General features: G+C 51.1%; 17 non-coding genes across 17 annotated transcripts; all 17 read right to left on the reverse strand.

Annotated features, from left to right (window-relative positions):
• Positions 1–5273: 5273 nt before the first annotated feature.
• Positions 5274–5390, reverse strand: LOC126322080 (5S ribosomal RNA). The gene has a single exon (XR_007558790.1). It is a non-coding gene; the product is annotated as a 5S ribosomal RNA (ribosomal RNA).
• Positions 5391–6476: 1086 nt separating this feature from the next.
• LOC126322034 (5S ribosomal RNA) lies at positions 6477–6595 on the reverse strand. The gene has a single exon (XR_007558746.1). It is a non-coding gene; the product is annotated as a 5S ribosomal RNA (ribosomal RNA).
• Positions 6596–7682: 1087 nt separating this feature from the next.
• Positions 7683–7801, reverse strand: LOC126322077 (5S ribosomal RNA). Its single transcript, XR_007558788.1, has one exon. It is a non-coding gene; the product is annotated as a 5S ribosomal RNA (ribosomal RNA).
• A 1086-nt stretch (positions 7802–8887) lies between these two features.
• LOC126322069 (5S ribosomal RNA) lies at positions 8888–9006 on the reverse strand. The gene has a single exon (XR_007558780.1). It is a non-coding gene; the product is annotated as a 5S ribosomal RNA (ribosomal RNA).
• A 1086-nt stretch (positions 9007–10092) lies between these two features.
• Positions 10093–10211, reverse strand: LOC126322064 (5S ribosomal RNA). The gene has a single exon (XR_007558775.1). It is a non-coding gene; the product is annotated as a 5S ribosomal RNA (ribosomal RNA).
• Positions 10212–11297: 1086 nt separating this feature from the next.
• Positions 11298–11416, reverse strand: LOC126322076 (5S ribosomal RNA). The gene has a single exon (XR_007558787.1). It is a non-coding gene; the product is annotated as a 5S ribosomal RNA (ribosomal RNA).
• A 1086-nt stretch (positions 11417–12502) lies between these two features.
• On the reverse strand, positions 12503–12621 carry LOC126322035 (5S ribosomal RNA). Its single transcript, XR_007558747.1, has one exon. It is a non-coding gene; the product is annotated as a 5S ribosomal RNA (ribosomal RNA).
• Positions 12622–13708: 1087 nt separating this feature from the next.
• LOC126322073 (5S ribosomal RNA) lies at positions 13709–13827 on the reverse strand. The gene has a single exon (XR_007558784.1). It is a non-coding gene; the product is annotated as a 5S ribosomal RNA (ribosomal RNA).
• A 1085-nt stretch (positions 13828–14912) lies between these two features.
• Positions 14913–15031, reverse strand: LOC126322070 (5S ribosomal RNA). Its single transcript, XR_007558781.1, has one exon. It is a non-coding gene; the product is annotated as a 5S ribosomal RNA (ribosomal RNA).
• A 1086-nt stretch (positions 15032–16117) lies between these two features.
• On the reverse strand, positions 16118–16236 carry LOC126322065 (5S ribosomal RNA). The gene has a single exon (XR_007558776.1). It is a non-coding gene; the product is annotated as a 5S ribosomal RNA (ribosomal RNA).
• Positions 16237–17297: 1061 nt separating this feature from the next.
• On the reverse strand, positions 17298–17416 carry LOC126322036 (5S ribosomal RNA). Its single transcript, XR_007558748.1, has one exon. It is a non-coding gene; the product is annotated as a 5S ribosomal RNA (ribosomal RNA).
• A 1087-nt stretch (positions 17417–18503) lies between these two features.
• On the reverse strand, positions 18504–18622 carry LOC126322075 (5S ribosomal RNA). The gene has a single exon (XR_007558786.1). It is a non-coding gene; the product is annotated as a 5S ribosomal RNA (ribosomal RNA).
• A 1085-nt stretch (positions 18623–19707) lies between these two features.
• On the reverse strand, positions 19708–19826 carry LOC126322071 (5S ribosomal RNA). The gene has a single exon (XR_007558782.1). It is a non-coding gene; the product is annotated as a 5S ribosomal RNA (ribosomal RNA).
• A 1086-nt stretch (positions 19827–20912) lies between these two features.
• On the reverse strand, positions 20913–21031 carry LOC126322066 (5S ribosomal RNA). Its single transcript, XR_007558777.1, has one exon. It is a non-coding gene; the product is annotated as a 5S ribosomal RNA (ribosomal RNA).
• A 1071-nt stretch (positions 21032–22102) lies between these two features.
• On the reverse strand, positions 22103–22221 carry LOC126322037 (5S ribosomal RNA). The gene has a single exon (XR_007558749.1). It is a non-coding gene; the product is annotated as a 5S ribosomal RNA (ribosomal RNA).
• Positions 22222–23306: 1085 nt separating this feature from the next.
• LOC126322072 (5S ribosomal RNA) lies at positions 23307–23425 on the reverse strand. The gene has a single exon (XR_007558783.1). It is a non-coding gene; the product is annotated as a 5S ribosomal RNA (ribosomal RNA).
• Positions 23426–24511: 1086 nt separating this feature from the next.
• LOC126322067 (5S ribosomal RNA) lies at positions 24512–24630 on the reverse strand. The gene has a single exon (XR_007558778.1). It is a non-coding gene; the product is annotated as a 5S ribosomal RNA (ribosomal RNA).
• Between the last annotated feature and the right edge of the window lie 60 nt (positions 24631–24690).

The raw sequence follows: 24690 nt of genomic DNA on the forward strand, positions 1-24690 counted from the left end.
TCGGGTATGCAGTCTCATAGGGTAAGTGACAATTTGGTGAACGCATGGGCTAAAGCGACATGCAAAAAATTGGCATAAGTCAGGGAATAAGCCGGTCGACCAAGTGTCTGACGATGTTCCGCCCACAGGTAAGACAGAAAATCGACAGCATCAGTCAATTTCAGGGTGAAAATACAAAAAATCGTATGTCCCAAAATCCAAAGTGTGGCATTTCGTTTGGCGGCCGGATAAGCTGCGCACTGAGGCACGATGGCGTCCAAGGCCGTCACCTGCCGCCTGTCCACCCTGTTGATTAAGCGCACCATGTCACACGCAATATCCCAAACAACACGGAATTTTCGACACTCGAATCGGTGTTCGATGGTGTCCTCCTCAGGACACGAATCACAGACACCCGAAGAAATCAGATCGATAGAGTGCAGCTTAGCGTTAGTTGGAAAAGTGCGGTTCACCACTTTATACCACGTCGCGTGAACGTGGGCCGGAATGACGGCGGCGGCGAGGTTTCTCCACACCACCTTCCAGTCATGCTGAGGTAGCCGATACTCCCATTTATTCCTGCTTGGCGAGCCCCGAAGAGCGCGAAGAATGTCACCGACATTGCACGCACGGACATCACCAAGCACTAGATAGCTGTTATTATTATAATACCGGCGTACGAAGTTCAAGGTGTACGGAATATGACCGACCGAGACCGGAGCAATCACAGATGGTGGGCGATATGCATTGAACAAGGCAGCCGTCGGACTGCACGGCCCCTTGTCAATCACCACCGTTGTCCGCTTCACGAAGAGCGCCGCGCACTTGTGGCGAAAATCAACTAAACCCAGCCCCCCCTCCGCCAGACTCAAGGTACAGGTTGCCAGGGAGACCTTAAAAATGTCACCCTTCCACAGCAACCAATAGACCGCCTGTTGAATGGCCCTTTCCAGCTGTTTCGGCACAGGTAGGACTTGTGCCAGATACCACGCTTTTGCCAAAATCTGCGTGTTGATAAGAGCCACCCGTTGACGGAGCGCCAAATTCCGAGAGGCATACAATTTTGCAACAGCCCGAACCTTGTACAGCGTGGACCGCCAATTAAGAGCTTCCATGCGCTGCGTATTGTCAGTCAGGATGACACCGAGAACCGTCTGCCGTTGCTTGACACAAAACCAGTCGCCGTGGACAGTACGCAGTCGAGGTGTAAGAGGGAGCAAAACAGTTTTCCGAGGATTGACGACAGCCCCCGTTGCCCTCTCGAATCGCTGCAGAACACCATGCAGCCTGTCAATGTCCTCTGGCTGATCAAGGAACACGCCGAGGTCGTCGGCATACGCCCTGCAGATCAGCTGATCGTCACCAATGCGAATGCCTCGGCAATCCTGGGCGATACAGCGGAGGAGCGGATCCAACGCCAAAGCGAAGAGCGACATTGACAAGGGGCAACCCTGACGAACTGAACGGCTAATCGGAATCACACGACTGGCAATTCCGTTGATTACGACCCGCGACGTGGCATTCCGCAAAATATTGTGCACCATCTTCGTCATTTTAGTGCCAAATCCAAAACCGACCAACACCTGCCGCAGATAGGTGTGACTAATCCGATCGAAGGCGTTTTTGAAATCGACCAGCATTATCCCAGCCGTCCGGAGCCTGTGACTTTTAACATAGCCGATGCAGTCCCGGTACGCCAGGACAGCATCGAAAATGTTACGGTCCCTGACAGCACACGTCTGATGTTCACTCACCACCTTCGGCATAACGTTCGTCAGTCTGTGAGTGATGCACCGTGCTATAATTTTATAGTCGGCGTTCAGTAAGGTTATCGGACGAACACTGTCGAGATGTGGTGTTGTGGTCGATTTCGGAATGAGTGCAATGCGCCCTTCAGAAAATTCCGCCGGAATATCAACGCCGTTATGGATCTCATTCATGATGTCAATTAAAACACGACTTAAAAAACGGAAAAATTTTAAATAAAATTCTGCGGGAATCCCGTCCAGTCCAGGGGACCTGCCCCTAGGACTCCGTTTCACAGCTGCATCTAAGTCATCAAACGTAAAAGGTTCATTTAAAACAGCCCTATCCTGTCGCGTTAACACACGTGGCACTCTCTGCAAAAAATCGCGCAGCGCCGCGGCGTCTACGTCCACGTGTCTAAAGAGCGTCGCAAAATGCGCGTGAACTTCCCGCTCAATGGCCGCACCATCTGAGGTGGACGTGCCGTCCTGCTGGATCCATTTACGGATAGCCAACCGCTCGCGCCGCCGGCGCTCCCTGTGTAGGTGGTAAAGAGAGAGCGGTTCCCCTTCTACGTCACCCACCGGTTGGCTCCGCGCGATAGCCCCAACACCCTTCCGACGCAGATCATCGAGGAGCTTGGCCTTAAATTGATTAAAAACAGGAAGCAAGTCAGGAGACGCCGTGACCCGCTGAGCGAGATCCTTTAAACAGTCCTGGTAAAAACGTGTCGTCGACCGACGCCAATGCGCCGCATCGAGACTAAAATCGATTAAAAAACGCCTAATAGCCGGCTTGGCTACCCCCACCCACCAAACGAGAGTATTGCCGTCATCGCCTTTATCACGCAAGAGCTTGCGCCACAACGCAGTAAACTGAGACGTGAGACTGGCATCGTCCAAAAGACTACAGTTAAATTTCCAAGTATTGTTGCGCCGAGTAGGGCGCGCACGCGGTAGGAGGAGCTGACACATGTAGCCGCAATGGTCCGAAAAAATGACCGGCAACACGTCCGCCTTCCGGACGTGGGCGGCGAGCGGCGAAGACACATAGATCCTGTCGAGTCTACTGTGACCGGTGGCGTAAAAGTGCGTGAAATGCGTCTTGTCCGGATTAAGGACACGCCACGTGTCCCGGAGCCGAAAGCTGTCAACCAACGTACGCAATTCCTGGCACCAGTTAGGACGCGGCGCCTGATCTCGACCATCAATGACTGCATTAAAGTCACCACCAATCACTAAGTCAGTACGATTGTGATGGAGAAGTTGACAAAGATCCTGACCATAAAACTTATTGCGCGCTGGTTTGTCACCGGCATGAGCGTACACATTAACAAAAGCAACACCGTTAATGGTACATGCAATAGCGCGGCCATTTGGCAATATTTCAAGATTGCCAACATCAAATTCCGGACGAATTAAGATGGCAGTACCAGTCTGTTCGTCCGACATTACATTATCAACGACAGTAAAATCAGAAGTGTCAAGTAAAAACAACAGAGCCTGACGCGTAACTTCCTGTAAGAATGCCACATGACAATGGGAATCATGTAAAAAAGCGAGTAAGGCCGACAACTTGTGTGGATTACTCAGCTTGTTAACATTGATAGTTAAAATATTCCACGAGCAACGCTCAGGCTCCATACACAATTAAAAGACACAAGCACAAAAAACTCCTCATTTAAAAACAGACAGCAGACATGGACGGAATTCCAGCCACCAGAAGGATAAAGGGTATGCTAAAAAGACGGGTTTTAATTCCCGTCAACCGGATTAGGGGACAACAAAGGAATCAGTAAGTCGTCTCACCACCTTCCACGTCCTCCGCCCACGCAGTGGGGTGGACGGGAGTGGGGGTGGACGCGATCCCAGAATCTGCGCCACCGGAAGCTACCGACAAAGGATCAACGGCGGGCATCTCCACGTCGGAAGAAGTCGGCACTCGCTCGGGGGCAGAAGGACAGACACGACGCTGGTGGGTGTCTTCGGCCTTCCGTTTCGTCGGCAATTGCGGCGTCGCCACAGCCAAAGCTGTGTCGGCCGTCACAACTGAATCGGAACCAACGGGCTGCTGACTTAAAACGGTTCGTAAATGTCGAACAGCGACATCACGCTTCTGATCGGCAACGTTAGGATCGTCAGGCAAACGCTGGCGAGAAGCGGCACGCCGTTGTTGTTGTTGATGTTGTGATTGCTGTGTGTGACGCCCGGAGCCGGAAGCCTGAGACTGCCGCCGCTCGGGGTCTAGGTCCCGACGCGCGACACGCTGTTGTGAGTCCTGCCGACCAACCCGCGACTGCCGGGAAGCGGCGGGGGTACGGTCAGCCGGAGACGGACTGCGGTCCGGTCGTGTAAACCCCCTGCCTGAGGAAGGCGACCGACCGACACTGCGTGCACGTTGCCTGCTAGAACTTCGAGACGGAAATTCATCACGCCGCGGTTTCGGAGTCGCAAAAAAATCCTGCGAGTCCACAGCAGCAGTGGGAACGGGAGCACTGGCGGCCACGTCAACGAAGTCAGTCACCGTACCAGAGAATTCCGGTACCGACACAGTCTGCGAAACAGCTGTCGACACTAAATCAGTCGCCGACGTAGGCGCGGGTTCGGACACAGTTGCAAGTGAAACATCGGGCAGAGACAGAATTTTGGCAGCCTGGACAGTAGCCGTAGCCTGTGCAGAATCATCAGACTCAGAAACAAGGTCACTGCTGGGAGGGGACACATCCATGGCAACCGCGGAGGCAGCGAGGTTAGCATCGGCCACGCGGCGCGAAGGTGCGGGGGGGGGCTGTACCTAAGACCGTGGCGGCGACAGAGGCAAAGCTGGCCCCGCGCAAACTGTCGTCAATCGGTAACTGAGCGGGCCGTTTGCGTTTCGGGCAGTCTTGCCGGTAATGACCGACACCATTGCAAAATGAACAAGTTTGAGGCTGTCCACTATAAGTCACAAACGCACGGTGGCCGTTAACCAAAATAAAGGACGGAATGTGTTGCCTGACAACCATTTTCACGCTCCGCACACCGTTCTCGACTTGAAAAATGTATGCAGACGACCATTTCTCCTTCACAACAGATAACACAGTGCCATATGGCCGCAAGTGACGAGAAATAGTGTCGTTGCGAATTTCAAACGGAAGGTTAAAGATCCGTATTTGTCGAACACCAAAACCAGCGTGAGACACAGTTACATTACTAATATTTCCGTTAAGGTGGCGAAATTTGCGAATACCGTCATTAACAGAAACAACAGCATCACACAGATCGGAAGATTTGAGTTTCAAAAACACAGAATTTAAGAACGTATCGAACTGAATACCGAGTACGTCAGTAGTAGACAACAACAAATCCTCAATTAACCAACGATGAATTTCAAAAGCCGAGGGTTTTTCTACAGAACGATCAAACTCGCACTGAACATTGTTCTGTCTCTCTTCACTGTCATCATAAACCAAATCCATTACTTACAGTCAGTAGAAGTTTAACCACGTGGCAAAGGAAGCAGACGACACGCGAGGCGCCGCCGGCCAAGTCGCACAAGGAAGTACTGCTCGCTCGGCACCCGGTGTTCCCAGGCGGTCACCCATCCAAGTACTAACCGGGCCCGATGTTGCTTAACTTCGGTGATCGGACGAGAACCGGTGTATTCAACATGGTATGGCCGTTGGCGTCCTTATAGTGTAGCTGCACGGCAGAAGAATGCTTCGCCTCTCCTTCCAACACACGCAATCGCCATTTTCGGTGGCACATTTGACGCAAAGCACGTCCTTCCACCTCGACACTCGCGGGAGACGCACCTTGTTATTGTTATCCAGCGCAGGTTTTGCGCGTGGCCGGGCGGCGGGTGGACTGCGCGGGGTGTGTCAGTGTCCTGCTGGACCGAGGGAAGCGTTCTCACCTGCCTGACACGCGTCGCGCTTCCAGATATTTGCGTAATTCGCATGGTGCATTCTCGGCTGTCCCCTTCCGTCCCGACTTGTCCCGACTTTGCTCGACTGCCGCTCGCTGCCGCTCGGGTCGTGGTCCATATGACAGCACAAGCACGAGAAACAACTGCGAGACTGGCGCCGGACTGACCGGCGTGTGCGAGGCGCCGTGTGCGGCCGTTCGGAGCTACTAGAGCAGTGCTGTTCCGTGCAATGCCGTGGAAAGGTGCGAAAACACGGACACAAGACACAGGCGGTTCGACAAAGCATCCATCTCTTCTAGCGGCGAAAGATAAATTTTTGTTTACAAATTTGCATTTGTACACTGCTACAAAACTATAAGCCCTGGCGTATTTCAGAACAGTCCTGTCGTGTCATACTCTTGTTATTTCTAGAGACACTTTGTCTGACTTCATTTTTTGGCTACCCCTGCCAGCCCTCTTTTCCAGAGTACCCAGGCGGTCAACGATCCGAATACTAACGATGTTGCTTATCGTCGGTGATCGTACCAGAACAGTTGACTTTCTGTTTTTTTAGTTTTTTATTTAATTATTTAGTTTTTTGGAATTTAGCGCTCCTACAAAACAGTAGGCTCTGACGCATTTCAAGTGCACATCTGTCGAATCGCAGTGTTTCGTTACTTTCAAGGAGTTCCTACCACCCTTCCTTCGCGCATTCTTGCTCAAACTGAGTTCATTACTGTAATTTCGCATCTTACGTTTAATACAGTAGTTTAAAATGCTTGTGGGAGCATCCTTGTCGCACCTGAGAGTTAGTATGAAAAGAGGGCTGCCAGGTGTAGTGACATGAAATTTAAAAGAAGAGAGAGAGCCAACAGCACCCGGTGTTCCCAGGCGGTCACCCATCCAAGTACTAACCGGGCCCGATGTTGCTTAACTTCGGTGATCGGACGAGAACCGGTGTATTCAACATGGTATGGCCGTTGGCGTCCTTATACTGTAGCCGCACGGCAGAAGAATGCTTCGCCTCTCCTTCCAACACACGCAATCGCCATTTTCGGTGGCACATTTGACGCAAAGCACGTCCTTCCACCTCGACACTCGCGGGAGACGCACCTTGTTATTGTTATCCAGCGCAGGTTTTGCGCGTGGCCGGGCGGCGGGTGGACTGCGCGGGGTGTGTCAGTGTCCTGCTGGACCGAGGGAAGCGTTCTCACCTGCCTGACACGCGTCGCGCTTCCAGATATTTGCGTAATTCGCATGGTGCATTCTCGGCTGTCCCCTTCCGTCCCGACTTGTCCCGACTTTGCTCGACTGCCGCTCGCTGCCGCTCGGGTCGTGGTCCATATGACAGCACAAGCACGAGAAACAACTGCGAGACTGGCGCCGGACTGACCGGCGTGTGCGAGGCGCCGTGTGCGGCCGTTCGGAGCTACTAGAGCAGTGCTGTTCCGTGCAATGCCGTGGAAAGGTGCGAAAACACGGACACAAGACACAGGCGGTTCGACAAAGCATCCATCTCTTCTAGCGGCGAAAGATAAGTTTTTGTTTACAAATTTGCATTTGTACACTGCTACAAAACTATAAGCCCTGGCGTATTTCAGAACAGTCCTGTCGTGTCATACTCTTGTTATTTCTAGAGACACTTTGTCTGACTTCATTTTTTTGGCTACCCCTGCCAGCCCTCTTTTCCAGAGTACCCAGGCGGTCAACGATCCGAATACTAACGATGTTGCTTATCGTCGGTGATCGTACCAGAACAGTTGACTTTCTGTTTTTTTAGGTTTTTATTTAATTATTTAGTTTTTTGGAATTTAGCGCTCCTACAAAACAGTAGGCTCTGACGCATTTCAAGTGCACATCTGTCGATTCGCAGTGTTTCGTTACTTTCAAGGAGTTCCTACCACCCTTCCTTCGCGCATTCTTGCTCAAACTGAGTTCATTACTGTAATTTCGCATCTTACGTTTAATACAGTAGTTTAAAATGCTTGTGGGAGCATCTTTGTCGCACCTGAGAGTTAGTATGAAAAGAGGGCTGCCAGGTGTAGCGACATGAAATTTAAAAGAAGAGAGAGAGCCAACAGCACCCGGTGTTCCATGGCGGTCACCAATCCAAGTACTAACCGGGCCCGATGTTGCTTAACTTCGGTGATCGGACGAGAACCGGTGTATTCAACATGGTATGGCCGTTGGCGTCCTTATAGTGTAGCCGCACGGCAGAAGAATTCTTCGCCTCTCCTTCCAACACACGCAATCGCCATTTTCGGTGACACATTTGACGCAAAGCACGTCCTTCCACCTCGACACTCGCGGGAGACGCACCTTGTTATTGTTATCCAGCGCAGGTTTTGCGCGTGGCCGGGCGGCGGGTGGACTGCGCGGGGTGTGTCAGTGTCCTGCTGGACCGAGGGAAGCGTTCTCACCTGCCTGACACGCGTCGCGCTTCCAGATATTTGCGTAATTCGCATGGTGCATTCTCGGCTGTCCCCTTCCGTCCCGACTTGTCCCGACTTTGCTCGACTGCCGCTCGCTGCCGCTCGGGTCGTGGTCCATATGACAGCACAAGCACGAGAAACAACTGCGAGACTGGCGCCGGACTGACCGGCGTGTGCGAGGCGCCGTGTGCGGCCGTTCGGAGCTACTAGAGCAGTGCTGTTCCGTGCAATGCCGTGGAAAGGTGCGAAAACACGGACACAAGACACAGGCGGTTCGACAAAGCATCCATCTCTTCTAGCGGCGAAAGATAAATTTTTGTTTACAAATTTGCATTTGTACACTGCTACAAAACTATAAGCCCTGGCGTATTTCAGAACAGTCCTGTCGTGTCATACTCTTGTTATTTCTAGAGACACTTTGTCTGACTTCATTTTTTGGCTACCCCTGCCAGCCCTCTTTTCCAGAGTACCCAGGCGGTCAACGATCCGAATACTAACGATGTTGCTTATCGTCGGTGATCGTACCAGAACAGTTGACTTTCTGTTTTTTTAGTTTTTTATTTAATTATTTAGTTTTTTGGAATTTAGCGCTCCTACAAAACAGTAGGCTCTGACGCATTTCAAGTGCACATCTGTCGATTCGCAGTGTTTCGTTACTTTCAAGGAGTTCCTACCACCCTTCCTTCGCGCATTCTTGCTCAAACTGAGTTCATTACTGTAATTTCGCATCTTACGTTTAATACAGTAGTTTAAAATGCTTGTGGGAGCATCTTTGTCGCACCTGAGAGTTAGTATGAAAAGAGGGCTGCCAGGTGTAGTGACATGAAATTTAAAAGAAGAGAGAGAGCCAACAGCACCCGGTTTTCCCAGGCGCTCACCCATCCAAGTACTAACCGGGCCCGATGTTGCTTAACTTCGGTGATCGGACGAGAACCGGTGTATTCAACATGGTATGGCCGTTGGCGGCCTTATACTGTAGCCGCACGGCAGAAGAATGCTTCGCCTCTCCTTCCAACACACGCAATCGCCATTTTCGGTGGCACATTTGACGCAAAGCACGTCCTTCCACCTCGACACTCGCGGGAGACGCACCTTGTTATTGTTATCCAGCGCAGGTCTTGCGCGCGGCCGGGCGGCGGGTGGACTGCGCGGGGTGTGTCAGTGTCCTGCTGGACCGAGGGAAGCGTTCTCACCTGCCTGACACGCGTCGCGCTTCCAGATATTTGCGTAATTCGCATGGTGCATTCTCGGCTGTCCCCTTCCGTCCCGACTTGTCCCGACTTTGCTCGACTGCCGCTCGCTGCCGCTCGGGTCGTGGTCCATATGACAGCACAAGCACGAGAAACAACTGCGAGACTGGCGCCGGACTGACCGGCGTGTGCGAGGCGCCGTGTGCGGCCGTTCGGAGCTACTAGAGCAGTGCTGTTCCGTGCAATGCCGTGGAAAGGTGCGAAAACACGGACACAAGACACAGGCGGTTCGACAAAGCATCCATCTCTTCTAGCGGCGAAAGATAAATTTTTGTTCACAAATTTGCATTTGTACACTGCTACAAAACTATAAGCCCTGGCGTATTTCAGAACAGTCCTGTCGTGTCATACTCTTGTTATTTCTAGAGACACTTTGTCTGACTTCATTTTTTGGCTACAGCTGCCAGCCCTCTTTTCCAGAGTACCCAGGCGGTCAACGATCCGAATACTACCGATGTTGCTTATCGTCGGTGATCGTACCAGAACAGTTGACTTTCTGTTTTTTTAGTTTTTTATTTAATTATTTAGTTTTTTGGAATTTAGCGCTCCTACAAAACAGTAGGCTCTGACGCATTTTAAGTGCACATCTGTCGATTCGCAGTGTTTCGTTACTTTCAAGGAGTTCCTACCACCCTTCCTTCGCGCATTCTTGCTCAAACTGAGTTCATTACTGTAATTTCGCACCTTACGTTTAATACAGTAGTTTAAAATGCTTGTGGGAGCATCTTTGTCGCACCTGAGAGTTAGTATGAAAAGAGGGCTGCCAGGTGTAGTGACATGAAATTTAAAAGAAGAGAGAGAGCCAACAGCACCCGGTGTTCCCAGGCGGTCACCCATCCAAGTACTAACCGGGCCCGATGTTGCTTAACTTCGGTGATCGGACGAGAACCGGTGTATTCAACATGGTATGGCCGTTCGCGTCCTTATACTGTAGCTGCACGGCAGAAGAATGCTTCGCCTCTCCTTCCAACACACGCAATCGCCATTTTCGGTGGCACATTTGACGCAAAGCACGTCCTTCCTCCTCGACACTCGCGGGAGACGCACCTTGTTATTGTCAACCAGCGCAGGTCTTGCGCGCGGCCGGGCGGCGGGTGGACTGCGCGGGGTGTGTCAGTGTCCTGCTGGACCGAGGGAAGCGTTCTCACCTGCCTGACACGCGTCGCGCTTCCAGATATTTGCGTAATTCGCATGGTGCATTCTCGGCTGTCCCCTTCCGTCCCGACTTGTCCCGACTTTGCTCGACTGCCGCTCGCTGCCGCTCGGGTCGTGGTCCATATGACAGCACAAGCACGAGAAACAACTGCGAGACTGGCGCCGGACTGACCGGCGTGTGCGAGGCGCCGTGTGCGGCCGTTCGGAGCTACTAGAGCAGTGCTGTTCCGTGCAATGCCGTGGAAAGGTGCGAAAACACGGACACAAGACACAGGCGGTTCGACAAAGCATCCATCTCTTCTAGCGGCGAAAGATAAATTTTTGTTCACAAATTTGCATTTGTACACTGCTACAAAACTATAAGCCCTGGCGTATTTCAGAACAGTCCTGTCGTGTCATACTCTTGTTATTTCTAGAGACACTTTGTCTGACTTCATTTTTTGGCTACAGCTGCCAGCCCTCTTTTCCAGAGTACCCAGGCGGTCAACGATCCGAATACTACCGATGTTGCTTATCGTCGGTGATCGTACCAGAACAGTTGACTTTCTGTTTTTTTAGTTTTTTATTTAATTATTTAGTTTTTTGGAATTTAGCGCTCCTACAAAACAGTAGGCTCTGACGCATTTTAAGTGCACATCTGTCGATTCGCAGTGTTTCGTTACTTTCAAGGAGTTCCTACCACCCTTCCTTCGCGCATTCTTGCTCAAACTGAGTTCATTACTGTAATTTCGCACCTTACGTTTAATACAGTAGTTTAAAATGCTTGTGGGAGCATCTTTGTCGCACCTGAGAGTTAGTATGAAAAGAGGGCTGCCAGGTGTAGTGACATGAAATTTAAAAGAAGAGAGAGAGCCAACAGCACCCGGTTTTCCCAGGCGCTCACCCATCCAAGTACTAACCGGGCCCGATGTTGCTTAACTTCGGTGATCGGACGAGAACCGGTGTATTCAACATGGTATGGCCGTTCGCGTCCTTATACTGTAGCTGCACGGCAGAAGAATGCTTCGCCTCTCCTTCCAACACACGCAATCGCCATTTTCGGTGGCACATTTGACGCAAAGCACGTCCTTCCTCCTCGACACTCGCGGGAGACGCACCTTGTTATTGTCAACCAGCGCAGGTCTTGCGCGCGGCCGGGCGGCGGGTGGACTGCGCGGGGTGTGTCAGTGTCCTGCTGGACCGAGGGAAGCGTTCTCACCTGCCTGACACGCGTCGCGCTTCCAGATATTTGCGTAATTCGCATGGTGCATTCTCGGCTGTCCCCTTCCGTCCCGACTTGTCCCGACTTTGCTCGACTGCCGCTCGCTGCCGCTCGGGTCGTGGTCCATATGACAGCACAAGCACGAGAAACAACTGCGAGACTGGCGCCGGACTGACCGGCGTGTGCGAGGCGCCGTGTGCGGCCGTTCGGAGCTACTAGAGCAGTGCTGTTCCGTGCAATGCCGTGGAAAGGTGCGAAAACACGGACACAAGACACAGGCGGTTCGACAAAGCATCCATCTCTTCTAGCGGCGAAAGATAAGTTTTTGTTTACAAATTTGCATTTGTACACTGCTACAAAACTATAAGCCCTGGCGTATTTCAGAACAGTCCTGTCGTGTCATACTCTTGTTATTTCTAGAGACACTTTGTCTGACTTCATTTTTTGGCTACCCCTGCCAGCCCTCTTTTCCAGAGTACCCAGGCGGTCAACGATCCGAATACTAACGATGTTGCTTATCGTCGGTGATCGTACCAGAACAGTTGACTTTCTGTTTTTTTAGTTTTTTATTTAATTATTTAGTTTTTTGGAATTTAGCGCTCCTACAAAACAGTAGGCTCTGACGCATTTCAAGTGCACATCTGTCGAATCGCAGTGTTTCGTTACTTTCAAGGAGTTCCTACCACCCTTCCTTCGCGCATTCTTGCTCAAACTGAGTTCATTACTGTAATTTCGCACCTTACGTTTAATACAGTAGTTTAAAATGCTTGTGGGAGCATCCTTGTCGCACCTGAGAGTTAGTATGAAAAGAGGGCTGCCAGGTGTAGTGACATGAAATTTAAAAGAAGAGAGAGAGCCAACAGCACCCGGTGTTCCCAGGCGGTCACCCATCCAAGTACTAACCGGGCCCGATGTTGCTTAACTTCGGTGATCGGACGAGAACCGGTGTATTCAACATGGTATGGCCGTTGGCGTCCTTATACTGTAGCCGCACGGCAGAAGAATGCTTCGCCTCTCCTTCCAACACACGCAATCGCCATTTTCGGTGGCACATTTGACGCAAAGCACGTCCTTCCACCTCGACACTCGCGGGAGACGCACCTTGTTATTGTTATCCAGCGCAGGTTTTGCGCGTGGCCGGGCGGCGGGTGGACTGCGCGGGGTGTGTCAGTGTCCTGCTGGACCGAGGGAAGCGTTCTCACCTGCCTGACACGCGTCGCGCTTCCAGATATTTGCGTAATTCGCATGGTGCATTCTCGGCTGTCCCCTTCCGTCCCGACTTGTCCCGACTTTGCTCGACTGCCGCTCGCTGCCGCTCGGGTCGTGGTCCATATGACAGCACAAGCACGAGAAACAACTGCGAGACTGGCGCCGGACTGACCGGCGTGTGCGAGGCGCCGTGTGCGGCCGTTCGGAGCTACTAGAGCAGTGCTGTTCCGTGCAATGCCGTGGAAAGGTGCGAAAACACGGACACAAGACACAGGCGGTTCGACAAAGCATCCATCTCTTCTAGCGGCGAAAGATAAGTTTTTGTTTACAAATTTGCATTTGTACACTGCTACAAAACTATAAGCCCTGGCGTATTTCAGAACAGTCCTGTCGTGTCATACTCTTGTTATTTCTAGAGACACTTTGTCTGACTTCATTTTTTTGGCTACCCCTGCCAGCCCTCTTTTCCAGAGTACCCAGGCGGTCAACGATCCGAATACTAACGATGTTGCTTATCGTCGGTGATCGTACCAGAACAGTTGACTTTCTGTTTTTTTAGGTTTTTATTTAATTATTTAGTTTTTTGGAATTTAGCGCTCCTACAAAACAGTAGGCTCTGACGCATTTCAAGTGCACATCTGTCGATTCGCAGTGTTTCGTTACTTTCAAGGAGTTCCTACCACCCTTCCTTCGCGCATTCTTGCTCAAACTGAGTTCATTACTGTAATTTCGCATCTTACGTTTAATACAGTAGTTTAAAATGCTTGTGGGAGCATCTTTGTCGCACCTGAGAGTTAGTATGAAAAGAGGGCTGCCAGGTGTAGCGACATGAAATTTAAAAGAAGAGAGAGAGCCAACAGCACCCGGTGTTCCCAGGCGGTCACCAATCCAAGTACTAACCGGGCCCGATGTTGCTTAACTTCGGTGATCGGACGAGAACCGGTGTATTCAACATGGTATGGCCGTTGGCGTCCTTATAGTGTAGCCGCACGGCAGAAGAATTCTTCGCCTCTCCTTCCAACACACGCAATCGCCATTTTCGGTGACACATTTGACGCAAAGCACGTCCTTCCACCTCGACACTCGCGGGAGACGCACCTTGTTATTGTTATCCAGCGCAGGTTTTGCGCGTGGCCGGGCGGCGGGTGGACTGCGCGGGGTGTGTCAGTGTCCTGCTGGACCGAGGGAAGCGTTCTCACCTGCCTGACACGCGTCGCGCTTCCAGATATTTGCGTAATTCGCATGGTGCATTCTCGGCTGTCCCCTTCCGTCCCGACTTGTCCCGACTTTGCTCGACTGCCGCTCGCTGCCGCTCGGGTCGTGGTCCATATGACAGCACAAGCACGAGAAACAACTGCGAGACTGGCGCCGGACTGACCGGCGTGTGCGAGGCGCCGTGTGCGGCCGTTCGGAGCTACTAGAGCAGTGCTGTTCCGTGCAATGCCGTGGAAAGGTGCGAAAACACGGACACAAGACACAGGCGGTTCGACAAAGCATCCATCTCTTCTAGCGGCGAAAGATAAATTTTTGTTTACAAATTTGCATTTGTACACTGCTACAAAACTATAAGCCCTGGCGTATTTCAGAACAGTCCTGTCGTGTCATACTCTTGTTATTTCTAGAGACACTTTGTCTGACTTCATTTTTGGCTACCCCTGCCAGCCCTCTTTTCCAGAGTACCCAGGCGGTCAACGATCCGAATACTAACGATGTTGCTTATCGTCGGTGATCGTACCAGAACAGTTGACTTTCTGTTTTTTTAGTTTTTTATTTAATTATTTAGTTTTTTGGAATTTAGCGCTCCTACAAAACAGTAGGCTCTGACGCATTTCAAGTGCACATCTGTCGATTCGCAGTGTTTCGTTACTTTCAAGGAGTTCCTACCACCCTTCCTTCGCGCATTCTTGCTCAAACTGAGTTCATTACTGTAATTTCGCATCTTACGTTTAATACAGTAGTTTAAAATGCTTGTGGGAGCATCTTTGTCGCACCTGAGAGTTAGTATGAAAAGAGGGCTGCCAGGTGTAGTGACATGAAATTTAAAAGAAGAGAGAGAGCCAACAGCACCCGGTTTTCCCAGGCGCTCACCCATCCAAGTACTAACCGGGCCCGATGTTGCTTAACTTCGGTGATCGGACGAGAACCGGTGTATTCAACATGGTATGGCCGTTGGCGGCCTTATACTGTAGCCGCACGGCAGAAGAATGCTTCGCCTCTCCTTCCAACACACGCAATCGCCATTTTCGGTGGCACATTTGACGCAAAGCACGTCCTTCCACCTCGACACTCGCGGGAGACGCACCTTGTTATTGTTATCCAGCGCAGGTCTTGCGCGCGGCCGGGCGGCGGGTGGACTGCGCGGGGTGTGTCAGTGTCCTGCTGGACCGAGGGAAGCGTTCTCACCTGCCTGACACGCGTCGCGCTTCCAGATATTTGCGTAATTCGCATGGTGCATTCTCGGCTGTCCCCTTCCGTCCCGACTTGTCCCGACTTTGCTCGACTGCCGCTCGCTGCCGCTCGGGTCGTGGTCCATATGACAGCACAAGCACGAGAAACAACTGCGAGACTGGCGCCGGACTGACCGGCGTGTGCGAGGCGCCGTGTGCGGCCGTTCGGAGCTACTAGAGCAGTGCTGTTCCGTGCAATGCCGTGGAAAGGTGCGAAAACACGGACACAAGACACAGGCGGTTCGACAAAGCATCCATCTCTTCTAGCGGCGAAAGATAAATTTTTGTTCACAAATTTGCATTTGTACACTGCTACAAAACTATAAGCCCTGGCGTATTTCAGAACAGTCCTGTCGTGTCATACTCTTGTTATTTCTAGAGACACTTTGTCTGACTTCATTTTTTGGCTACAGCTGCCAGCCCTCTTTTCCAGAGTACCCAGGCGGTCAACGATCCGAATACTACCGATGTTGCTTATCGTCGGTGATCGTACCAGAACAGTTGACTTTCTGTTTTTTTAGTTTTTTATTTAATTATTTAGTTTTTTGGAATTTAGCGCTCCTACAAAACAGTAGGCTCTGACGCATTTTAAGTGCACATCTGTCGATTCGCAGTGTTTCGTTACTTTCAAGGAGTTCCTACCACCCTTCCTTCGCGCATTCTTGCTCAAACTGAGTTCATTACTGTAATTTCGCACCTTACGTTTAATACAGTAGTTTAAAATGCTTGTGGGAGCATCTTTGTCGCACCTGAGAGTTAGTATGAAAAGAGGGCTGCCAGGTGTAGTGACATGAAATTTAAAAGAAGAGAGAGAGCCAACAGCACCCGGTGTTCCCAGGCGGTCACCCATCCAAGTACTAACCGGGCCCGATGTTGCTTAACTTCGGTGATCGGACGAGAACCGGTGTATTCAACATGGTATGGCCGTTCGCGTCCTTATACTGTAGCCGCACGGCAGAAGAATGCTTCGCCTCTCCTTCCAACACACGCAATCGCCATTTTCGGTGGCACATTTGACACTCGCGGGAGACGCACCTTGTTATTGTTATCCAGCGCAGGTCTTGCGCGCGGCCGGGCGGCGGGTGGACTACGCGGGGTGTGTCAGTGTCCTGCTGGACCGAGGGAAGCGTTCTCACCTGCCTGACACGCGTCGCGCTTCCAGATATTTGCGTAATTCGCATGGTGCATTCTCGGCTGTCCCCTTCCGTCCCGACTTGTCTCGACTTGTCTCGACTGCCGCTCGCTGCCGCTCGGGTCGTGGTCCATATGACAGCACAAGCACGAGAAACAACTGCGAGACTGGCGCCGGACTGACCGGCGTGTGCGAGGCGCCGTGTGCGGCCGTTCGGAGCTACTAGAGCAGTGCTGTTCCGTGCAATGCCGTGGAAAGGTGCGAAAACACGGACACAAGACACAGGCGGTTCGACAAAGCATCCATCTCTTCTAGCGGCGAAAGATAAATTTTTGTTTACAAATTTGCATTTGTACACTGCTACAAAACTATAAGCCCTGGCGTATTTCAGAACAGTCCTGTCGTGTCATACTCTTGTTATTTCTAGAGACACTTTGTCTGACTTCATTTTTTGGCTACCCCTGCCAGCCCTCTTTTAAAGAGTACCCAGGCGGTCAACGATCCGAATACTAACGATGTTGCTTATCGTCGGTGATCGTACCAGAACAGTTGACTTTCTGTTTTTTTAGTTTTTTATTTAATTATTTAGTTTTTTGGAATTTAGCGCTCCTACAAAACAGTAGGCTCTGACGCATTTCAAGTGCACATCTGTCGAATCGCAGTGTTTCGTTACTTTCAAGGAGTTCCTACCACCCTTCCTTCGCGCATTCTTGCTCAAACTGAGTTCATTACTGTAATTTCGCATCTTACGTTTAATACAGTAGTTTAAAATGCTTGTGGGAGCATCCTTGTCGCACCTGAGAGTTAGTATGAAAAGAGGGCTGCCAGGTGTAGTGACATGAAATTTAAAAGAAGAGAGAGAGCCAACAGCACCCGGTGTTCCCAGGCGGTCACCCATCCAAGTACTAACCGGGCCCGATGTTGCTTAACTTCGGTGATCGGACGAGAACCGGTGTATTCAACATGGTATGGCCGTTGGCGTCCTTATACTGTAGCCGCACGGCAGAAGAATGCTTCGCCTCTCCTTCCAACACACGCAATCGCCATTTTCGGTGGCACATTTGACGCAAAGCACGTCCTTCCACCTCGACACTCGCGGGAGACGCACCTTGTTATTGTTATCCAGCGCAGGTTTTGCGCGTGGCCGGGCGGCGGGTGGACTGCGCGGGGTGTGTCAGTGTCCTGCTGGACCGAGGGAAGCGTTCTCACCTGCCTGACACGCGTCGCGCTTCCAGATATTTGCGTAATTCGCATGGTGCATTCTCGGCTGTCCCCTTCCGTCCCGACTTGTCCCGACTTTGCTCGACTGCCGCTCGCTGCCGCTCGGGTCGTGGTCCATATGACAGCACAAGCACGAGAAACAACTGCGAGACTGGCGCCGGACTGACCGGCGTGTGCGAGGCGCCGTGTGCGGCCGTTCGGAGCTACTAGAGCAGTGCTGTTCCGTGCAATGCCGTGGAAAGGTGCGAAAACACGGACACAAGACACAGGCGGTTCGACAAAGCATCCATCTCTTCTAGCGGCGAAAGATAAGTTTTTGTTTACAAATTTGCATTTGTACACTGCTACAAAACTATAAGCCCTGGCGTATTTCAGAACAGTCCTGTCGTGTCATACTCTTGTTATTTCTAGAGACACTTTGTCTGACTTCATTTTTTTGGCTACCCCTGCCAGCCCTCTTTTCCAGAGTACCCAGGCGGTCAACGATCCGAATACTAACGATGTTGCTTATCGTCGGTGATCGTACCAGAACAGTTGACTTTCTGTTTTTTTAGGTTTTTATTTAATTATTTAGTTTTTTGGAATTTAGCGCTCCTACAAAACAGTAGGCTCTGACGCATTTCAAGTGCACATCTGTCGATTCGCAGTGTTTCGTTACTTTCAAGGAGTTCCTACCACCCTTCCTTCGCGCATTCTTGCTCAAACTGAGTTCATTACTGTAATTTCGCATCTTACGTTTAATACAGTAGTTTAAAATGCTTGTGGGAGCATCTTTGTCGCACCTGAGAGTTAGTATGAAAAGAGGGCTGCCAGGTGTAGCGACATGAAATTTAAAAGAAGAGAGAGAGCCAACAGCACCCGGTGTTCCCAGGCGGTCACCAATCCAAGTACTAACCGGGCCCGATGTTGCTTAACTTCGGTGATCGGACGAGAACCGGTGTATTCAACATGGTATGGCCGTTGGCGTCCTTATAGTGTAGCCGCACGGCAGAAGAATTCTTCGCCTCTCCTTCCAACACACGCAATCGCCATTTTCGGTGACACATTTGACGCAAAGCACGTCCTTCCACCTCGACACTCGCGGGAGACGCACCTTGTTATTGTTATCCAGCGCAGGTTTTGCGCGTGGCCGGGCGGCGGGTGGACTGCGCGGGGTGTGTCAGTGTCCTGCTGGACCGAGGGAAGCGTTCTCACCTGCCTGACACGCGTCGCGCTTCCAGATATTTGCGTAATTCGCATGGTGCATTCTCGGCTGTCCCCTTCCGTCCCGACTTGTCCCGACTTTGCTCGACTGCCGCTCGCTGCCGCTCGGGTCGTGGTCCATATGACAGCACAAGCACGAGAAACAACTGCGAGACTGGCGCCGGACTGACCGGCGTGTGCGAGGCGCCGTGTGCGGCCGTTCGGAGCTACTAGAGCAGTGCTGTTCCGTGCAATGCCGTGGAAAGGTGCGAAAACACGGACACAAGACACAGGCGGTTCGACAAAGCATCCATCTCTTCTAGCGGCGAAAGATAAATTTTTGTTTACAAATTTGCATTTGTACACTGCTACAAAACTATAAGCCCTGGCGTATTTCAGAACAGTCCTGTCGTGTCATACTCTTGTTATTTCTAGAGACACTTTGTCTGACTTCATTTTTGGCTACCCCTGCCAGCCCTCTTTTCCAGAGTACCCAGGCGGTCAACGATCCGAATACTAACGATGTTGCTTATCGTCGGTGATCGTACCAGAACAGTTGACTTTCTGTTTTTTTAGTTTTTTATTTAATTATTTAGTTTTTTGGAATTTAGCGCTCCTACAAAACAGTAGGCTCTGACGCATTTCAAGTGCACATCTGTCGATTCGCAGTGTTTCGTTACTTTCAAGGAGTTCCTACCACCCTTCCTTCGCGCATTCTTGCTCAAACTGAGTTCATTACTGTAATTTCGCATCTTACGTTTAATACAGTAGTTTAAAATGCTTGTGGGAGCATCTTTGTCGCACCTGAGAGTTAGTATGAAAAGAGGGCTGCCAGGTGTAGTGACATGAAATTTAAAAGAAGAGAGAGAGCCAACAGCACCCGGTTTTCCCAGGCGCTCACCCATCCAAGTACTAACCGGGCCCGATGTTGCTTAACTTCGGTGATCGGACGAGAACCGGTGTATTCAACATGGTATGGCCGTTGGCGGCCTTATACTGTAGCCGCACGGCAGAAGAATGCTTCGCCTCTCCTTCCAACACACGCAATCGCCATTTTCGGTGGCACATTTGACGCAAAGCACGTCCTTCCACCTCGACACTCGCGGGAGACGCACCTTGTTATTGTTATCCAGCGCAGGTCTTGCGCGCGGCCGGGCGGCGGGTGGACTGCGCGGGGTGTGTCAGTGTCCTGCTGGACCGAGGGAAGCGTTCTCACCTGCCTGACACGCGTCGCGCTTCCAGATATTTGCGTAATTCGCATGGTGCATTCTCGGCTGTCCCCTTCCGTCCCGACTTGTCCCGACTTTGCTCGACTGCCGCTCGCTGCCGCTCGGGTCGTGGTCCATATGACAGCACAAGCACGAGAAACAACTGCGAGACTGGCGCCGGACTGACCGGCGTGTGCGAGGCGCCGTGTGCGGCCGTTCGGAGCTACTAGAGCAGTGCTGTTCCGTGCAATGCCGTGGAAAGGTGCGAAAACACGGACACAAGACACAGGCGGTTCGACAAAGCATCCATCTCTTCTAGCGGCGAAAGATAAATTTTTGTTCACAAATTTGCATTTGTACACTGCTACAAAACTATAAGCCCTGGCGTATTTCAGAACAGTCCTGTCGTGTCATACTCTTGTTATTTCTAGAGACACTTTGTCTGACTTCATTTTTTGGCTACAGCTGCCAGCCCTCTTTTCCAGAGTACCCAGGCGGTCAACGATCCGAATACTACCGATGTTGCTTATCGTCGGTGATCGTACCAGAACAGTTGACTTTCTGTTTTTTTAGTTTTTTATTTAATTATTTAGTTTTTTGGAATTTAGCGCTCCTACAAAACAGTAGGCTCTGACGCATTTTAAGTGCACATCTGTCGATTCGCAGTGTTTCGTTACTTTCAAGGAGTTCCTACCACCCTTCCTTCGCGCATTCTTGCTCAAACTGAGTTCATTACTGTAATTTCGCACCTTACGTTTAATACAGTAGTTTAAAATGCTTGTGGGAGCATCTTTGTCGCACCTGAGAGTTAGTATGAAAAGAGGGCTGCCAGGTGTAGTGACATGAAATTTAAAAGAAGAGAGAGAGCCAACAGCACCCGGTGTTCCCAGGCGGTCACCCATCCAAGTACTAACCGGGCCCGATGTTGCTTAACTTCGGTGATCGGACGAGAACCGGTGTATTCAACATGGTATGGCCGTTCGCGTCCTTATACTGTAGCCGCACGGCAGAAGAATGCTTCGCCTCTCCTTCCAACACACGCAATCGCCATTTTCGGTGGCACATTTGACACTCGCGGGAGACGCACCTTGTTATTGTTATCCAGCGCAGGTCTTGCGCGCGGCCGGGCGGCGGGTGGACTACGCGGGGTGTGTCAGTGTCCTGCTGGACCGAGGGAAGCGTTCTCACCTGCCTGACACGCGTCGCGCTTCCAGATATTTGCGTAATTCGCATGGTGCATTCTCGGCTGTCCCCTTCCGTCCCGACTTGTCCCGACTTGTCTCGACTTGTCTCGACTGCCGCTCGCTGCCGCTCGGGTCGTGGTCCATATGACAGCACAAGCACGAGAAACAACTGCGAGACTGGCGCCGGACTGACCGGCGTGTGCGAGGCGCCGTGTGCGGCCGTTCGGAGCTACTAGAGCAGTGCTGTTCCGTGCAATGCCGTGGAAAGGTGCGAAAACACGGACACAAGACACAGGCGGTTCGACAAAGCATCCATCTCTTCTAGCGGCGAAAGATAAATTTTTGTTTACAAATTTGCATTTGTACACTGCTACAAAACTATAAGCCCTGGCGTATTTCAGAACAGTCCTGTCGTGTCATACTCTTGTTATTTCTAGAGACACTTTGTCTGACTTCATTTTTTGGCTACCCCTGCCAGCCCTCTTTTAAAGAGTACCCAGGCGGTCAACGATCCGAATACTAACGATGTTGCTTATCGTCGGTGATCGTACCAGAACAGTTGACTTTCTGTTTTTTTAGTTTTTTATTTAATTATTTAGTTTTTTGGAATTTAGCGCTCCTACAAAACAGTAGGCTCTGACGCATTTCAAGTGCACATCTGTCGAATCGCAGTGTTTCGTTACTTTCAAGGAGTTCCTACCACCCTTCCTTCGCGCATTCTTGCTCAAACTGAGTTCATTACTGTAATTTCGCATCTTACGTTTAATACAGTAGTTTAAAATGCTTGTGGGAGCATCCTTGTCGCACCTGAGAGTTAGTATGAAAAGAGGGCTGCCAGGTGTAGTGACATGAAATTTAAAAGAAGAGAGAGAGCCAACAGCACCCGGTGTTCCCAGGCGGTCACCCATCCAAGTACTAACCGGGCCCGATGTTGCTTAACTTCGGTGATCGGACGAGAACCGGTGTATTCAACATGGTATGGCCGTTGGCGTCCTTATACTGTAGCCGCACGGCAGAAGAATGCTTCGCCTCTCCTTCCAACACACGCAATCGCCATTTTCGGTGGCACATTTGACGCAAAGCACGTCCTTCCACCTCGACACTCGCGGGAGACGCACCTTGTTATTGTTATCCAGCGCAGGTTTTGCGCGTGGCCGGGCGGCGGGTGGACTGCGCGGGGTGTGTCAGTGTCCTGCTGGACCGAGGGAAGCGTTCTCACCTGCCTGACACGCGTCGCGCTTCCAGATATTTGCGTAATTCGCATGGTGCATTCTCGGCTGTCCCCTTCCGTCCCGACTTGTCCCGACTTTGCTCGACTGCCGCTCGCTGCCGCTCGGGTCGTGGTCCATATGACAGCACAAGCACGAGAAACAACTGCGAGACTGGCGCCGGACTGACCGGCGTGTGCGAGGCGCCGTGTGCGGCCGTTCGGAGCTACTAGAGCAGTGCTGTTCCGTGCAATGCCGTGGAAAGGTGCGAAAACACGGACACAAGACACAGGCGGTTCGACAAAGCATCCATCTCTTCTAGCGGCGAAAGATAAATTTTTGTTTACAAATTTGCATTTGTACACTGCTACAAAACTATAAGCCCTGGCGTATTTCAGAACAGTCCTGTCGTGTCATACTCTTGTTATTTCTAGAGACACTTTGTCTGACTTCATTTTTGGCTACCCCTGCCAGCCCTCTTTTCCAGAGTACCCAGGCGGTCAACGATCCGAATACTAACGATGTTGCTTATCGTCGGTGATCGTACCAGAACAGTTGACTTTCTGTTTTTTTAGTTTTTTATTTAATTATTTAGTTTTTTGGAATTTAGCGCTCCTACAAAACAGTAGGCTCTGACGCATTTCAAGTGCACATCTGTCGATTCGCAGTGTTTCGTTACTTTCAAGGAGTTCCTACCACCCTTCCTTCGCGCATTCTTGCTCAAACTGAGTTCATTACTGTAATTTCGCATCTTACGTTTAATACAGTAGTTTAAAATGCTTGTGGGAGCATCTTTGTCGCACCTGAGAGTTAGTATGAAAAGAGGGCTGCCAGGTGTAGTGACATGAAATTTAAAAGAAGAGAGAGAGCCAACAGCACCCGGTTTTCCCAGGCGCTCACCCATCCAAGTACTAACCGGGCCCGATGTTGCTTAACTTCGGTGATCGGACGAGAACCGGTGTATTCAACATGGTATGGCCGTTGGCGGCCTTATACTGTAGCCGCACGGCAGAAGAATGCTTCGCCTCTCCTTCCAACACACGCAATCGCCATTTTCGGTGGCACATTTGACGCAAAGCACGTCCTTCCACCTCGACACTCGCGGGAGACGCACCTTGTTATTGTTATCCAGCGCAGGTCTTGCGCGCGGCCGGGCGGCGGGTGGACTGCGCGGGGTGTGTCAGTGTCCTGCTGGACCGAGGGAAGCGTTCTCACCTGCCTGACACGCGTCGCGCTTCCAGATATTTGCGTAATTCGCATGGTGCATTCTCGGCTGTCCCCTTCCGTCCCGACTTGTCCCGACTTTGCTCGACTGCCGCTCGCTGCCGCTCGGGTCGTGGTCCATATGACAGCACAAGCACGAGAAACAACTGCGAGACTGGCGCCGGACTGACCGGCGTGTGCGAGGCGCCGTGTGCGGCCGTTCGGAGCTACTAGAGCAGTGCTGTTCCGTGCAATGCCGTGGAAAGGTGCGAAAACACGGACACAAGACACAGGCGGTTCGACAAAGCATCCATCTCTTCTAGCGGCGAAAGATAAATTTTTGTTCACAAATTTGCATTTGTACACTGCTACAAAACTATAAGCCCTGGCGTATTTCAGAACAGTCCTGTCGTGTCATACTCTTGTTATTTCTAGAGACACTTTGTCTGACTTCATTTTTTGGCTACAGCTGCCAGCCCTCTTTTCCAGAGTACCCAGGCGGTCAACGATCCGAATACTACCGATGTTGCTTATCGTCGGTGATCGTACCAGAACAGTTGACTTTCTGTTTTTTTAGTTTTTTATTTAATTATTTAGTTTTTTGGAATTTAGCGCTCCTACAAAACAGTAGGCTCTGACGCATTTTAAGTGCACATCTGTCGATTCGCAGTGTTTCGTTACTTTCAAGGAGTTCCTACCACCCTTCCTTCGCGCATTCTTGCTCAAACTGAGTTCATTACTGTAATTTCGCACCTTACGTTTAATACAGTAGTTTAAAATGCTTGTGGGAGCATCTTTGTCGCACCTGAGAGTTAGTATGAAAAGAGGGCTGCCAGGTGTAGTGACATGAAATTTAAAAGAAGAGAGAGAGCCAACAGCACCCGGTGTTCCCAGGCGGTCACCCATCCAAGTACTAACCGGGCCCGATGTTGCTTAACTTCGGTGATCGGACGAGAACCGGTGTATTCAACATGGTATGGCCGTTCGCGTCCTTATACTGTAGCCGCACGGCAGAAGAATGCTTCGCCTCTCCTTCCAACACACGCAA

The sequence above is a fragment of the Schistocerca gregaria genome, unplaced genomic scaffold (genome assembly GCF_023897955.1).
Source record: "Schistocerca gregaria isolate iqSchGreg1 unplaced genomic scaffold, iqSchGreg1.2 ptg000791l, whole genome shotgun sequence".
Taxonomy (NCBI): domain Eukaryota; kingdom Metazoa; phylum Arthropoda; class Insecta; order Orthoptera; family Acrididae; genus Schistocerca; species Schistocerca gregaria.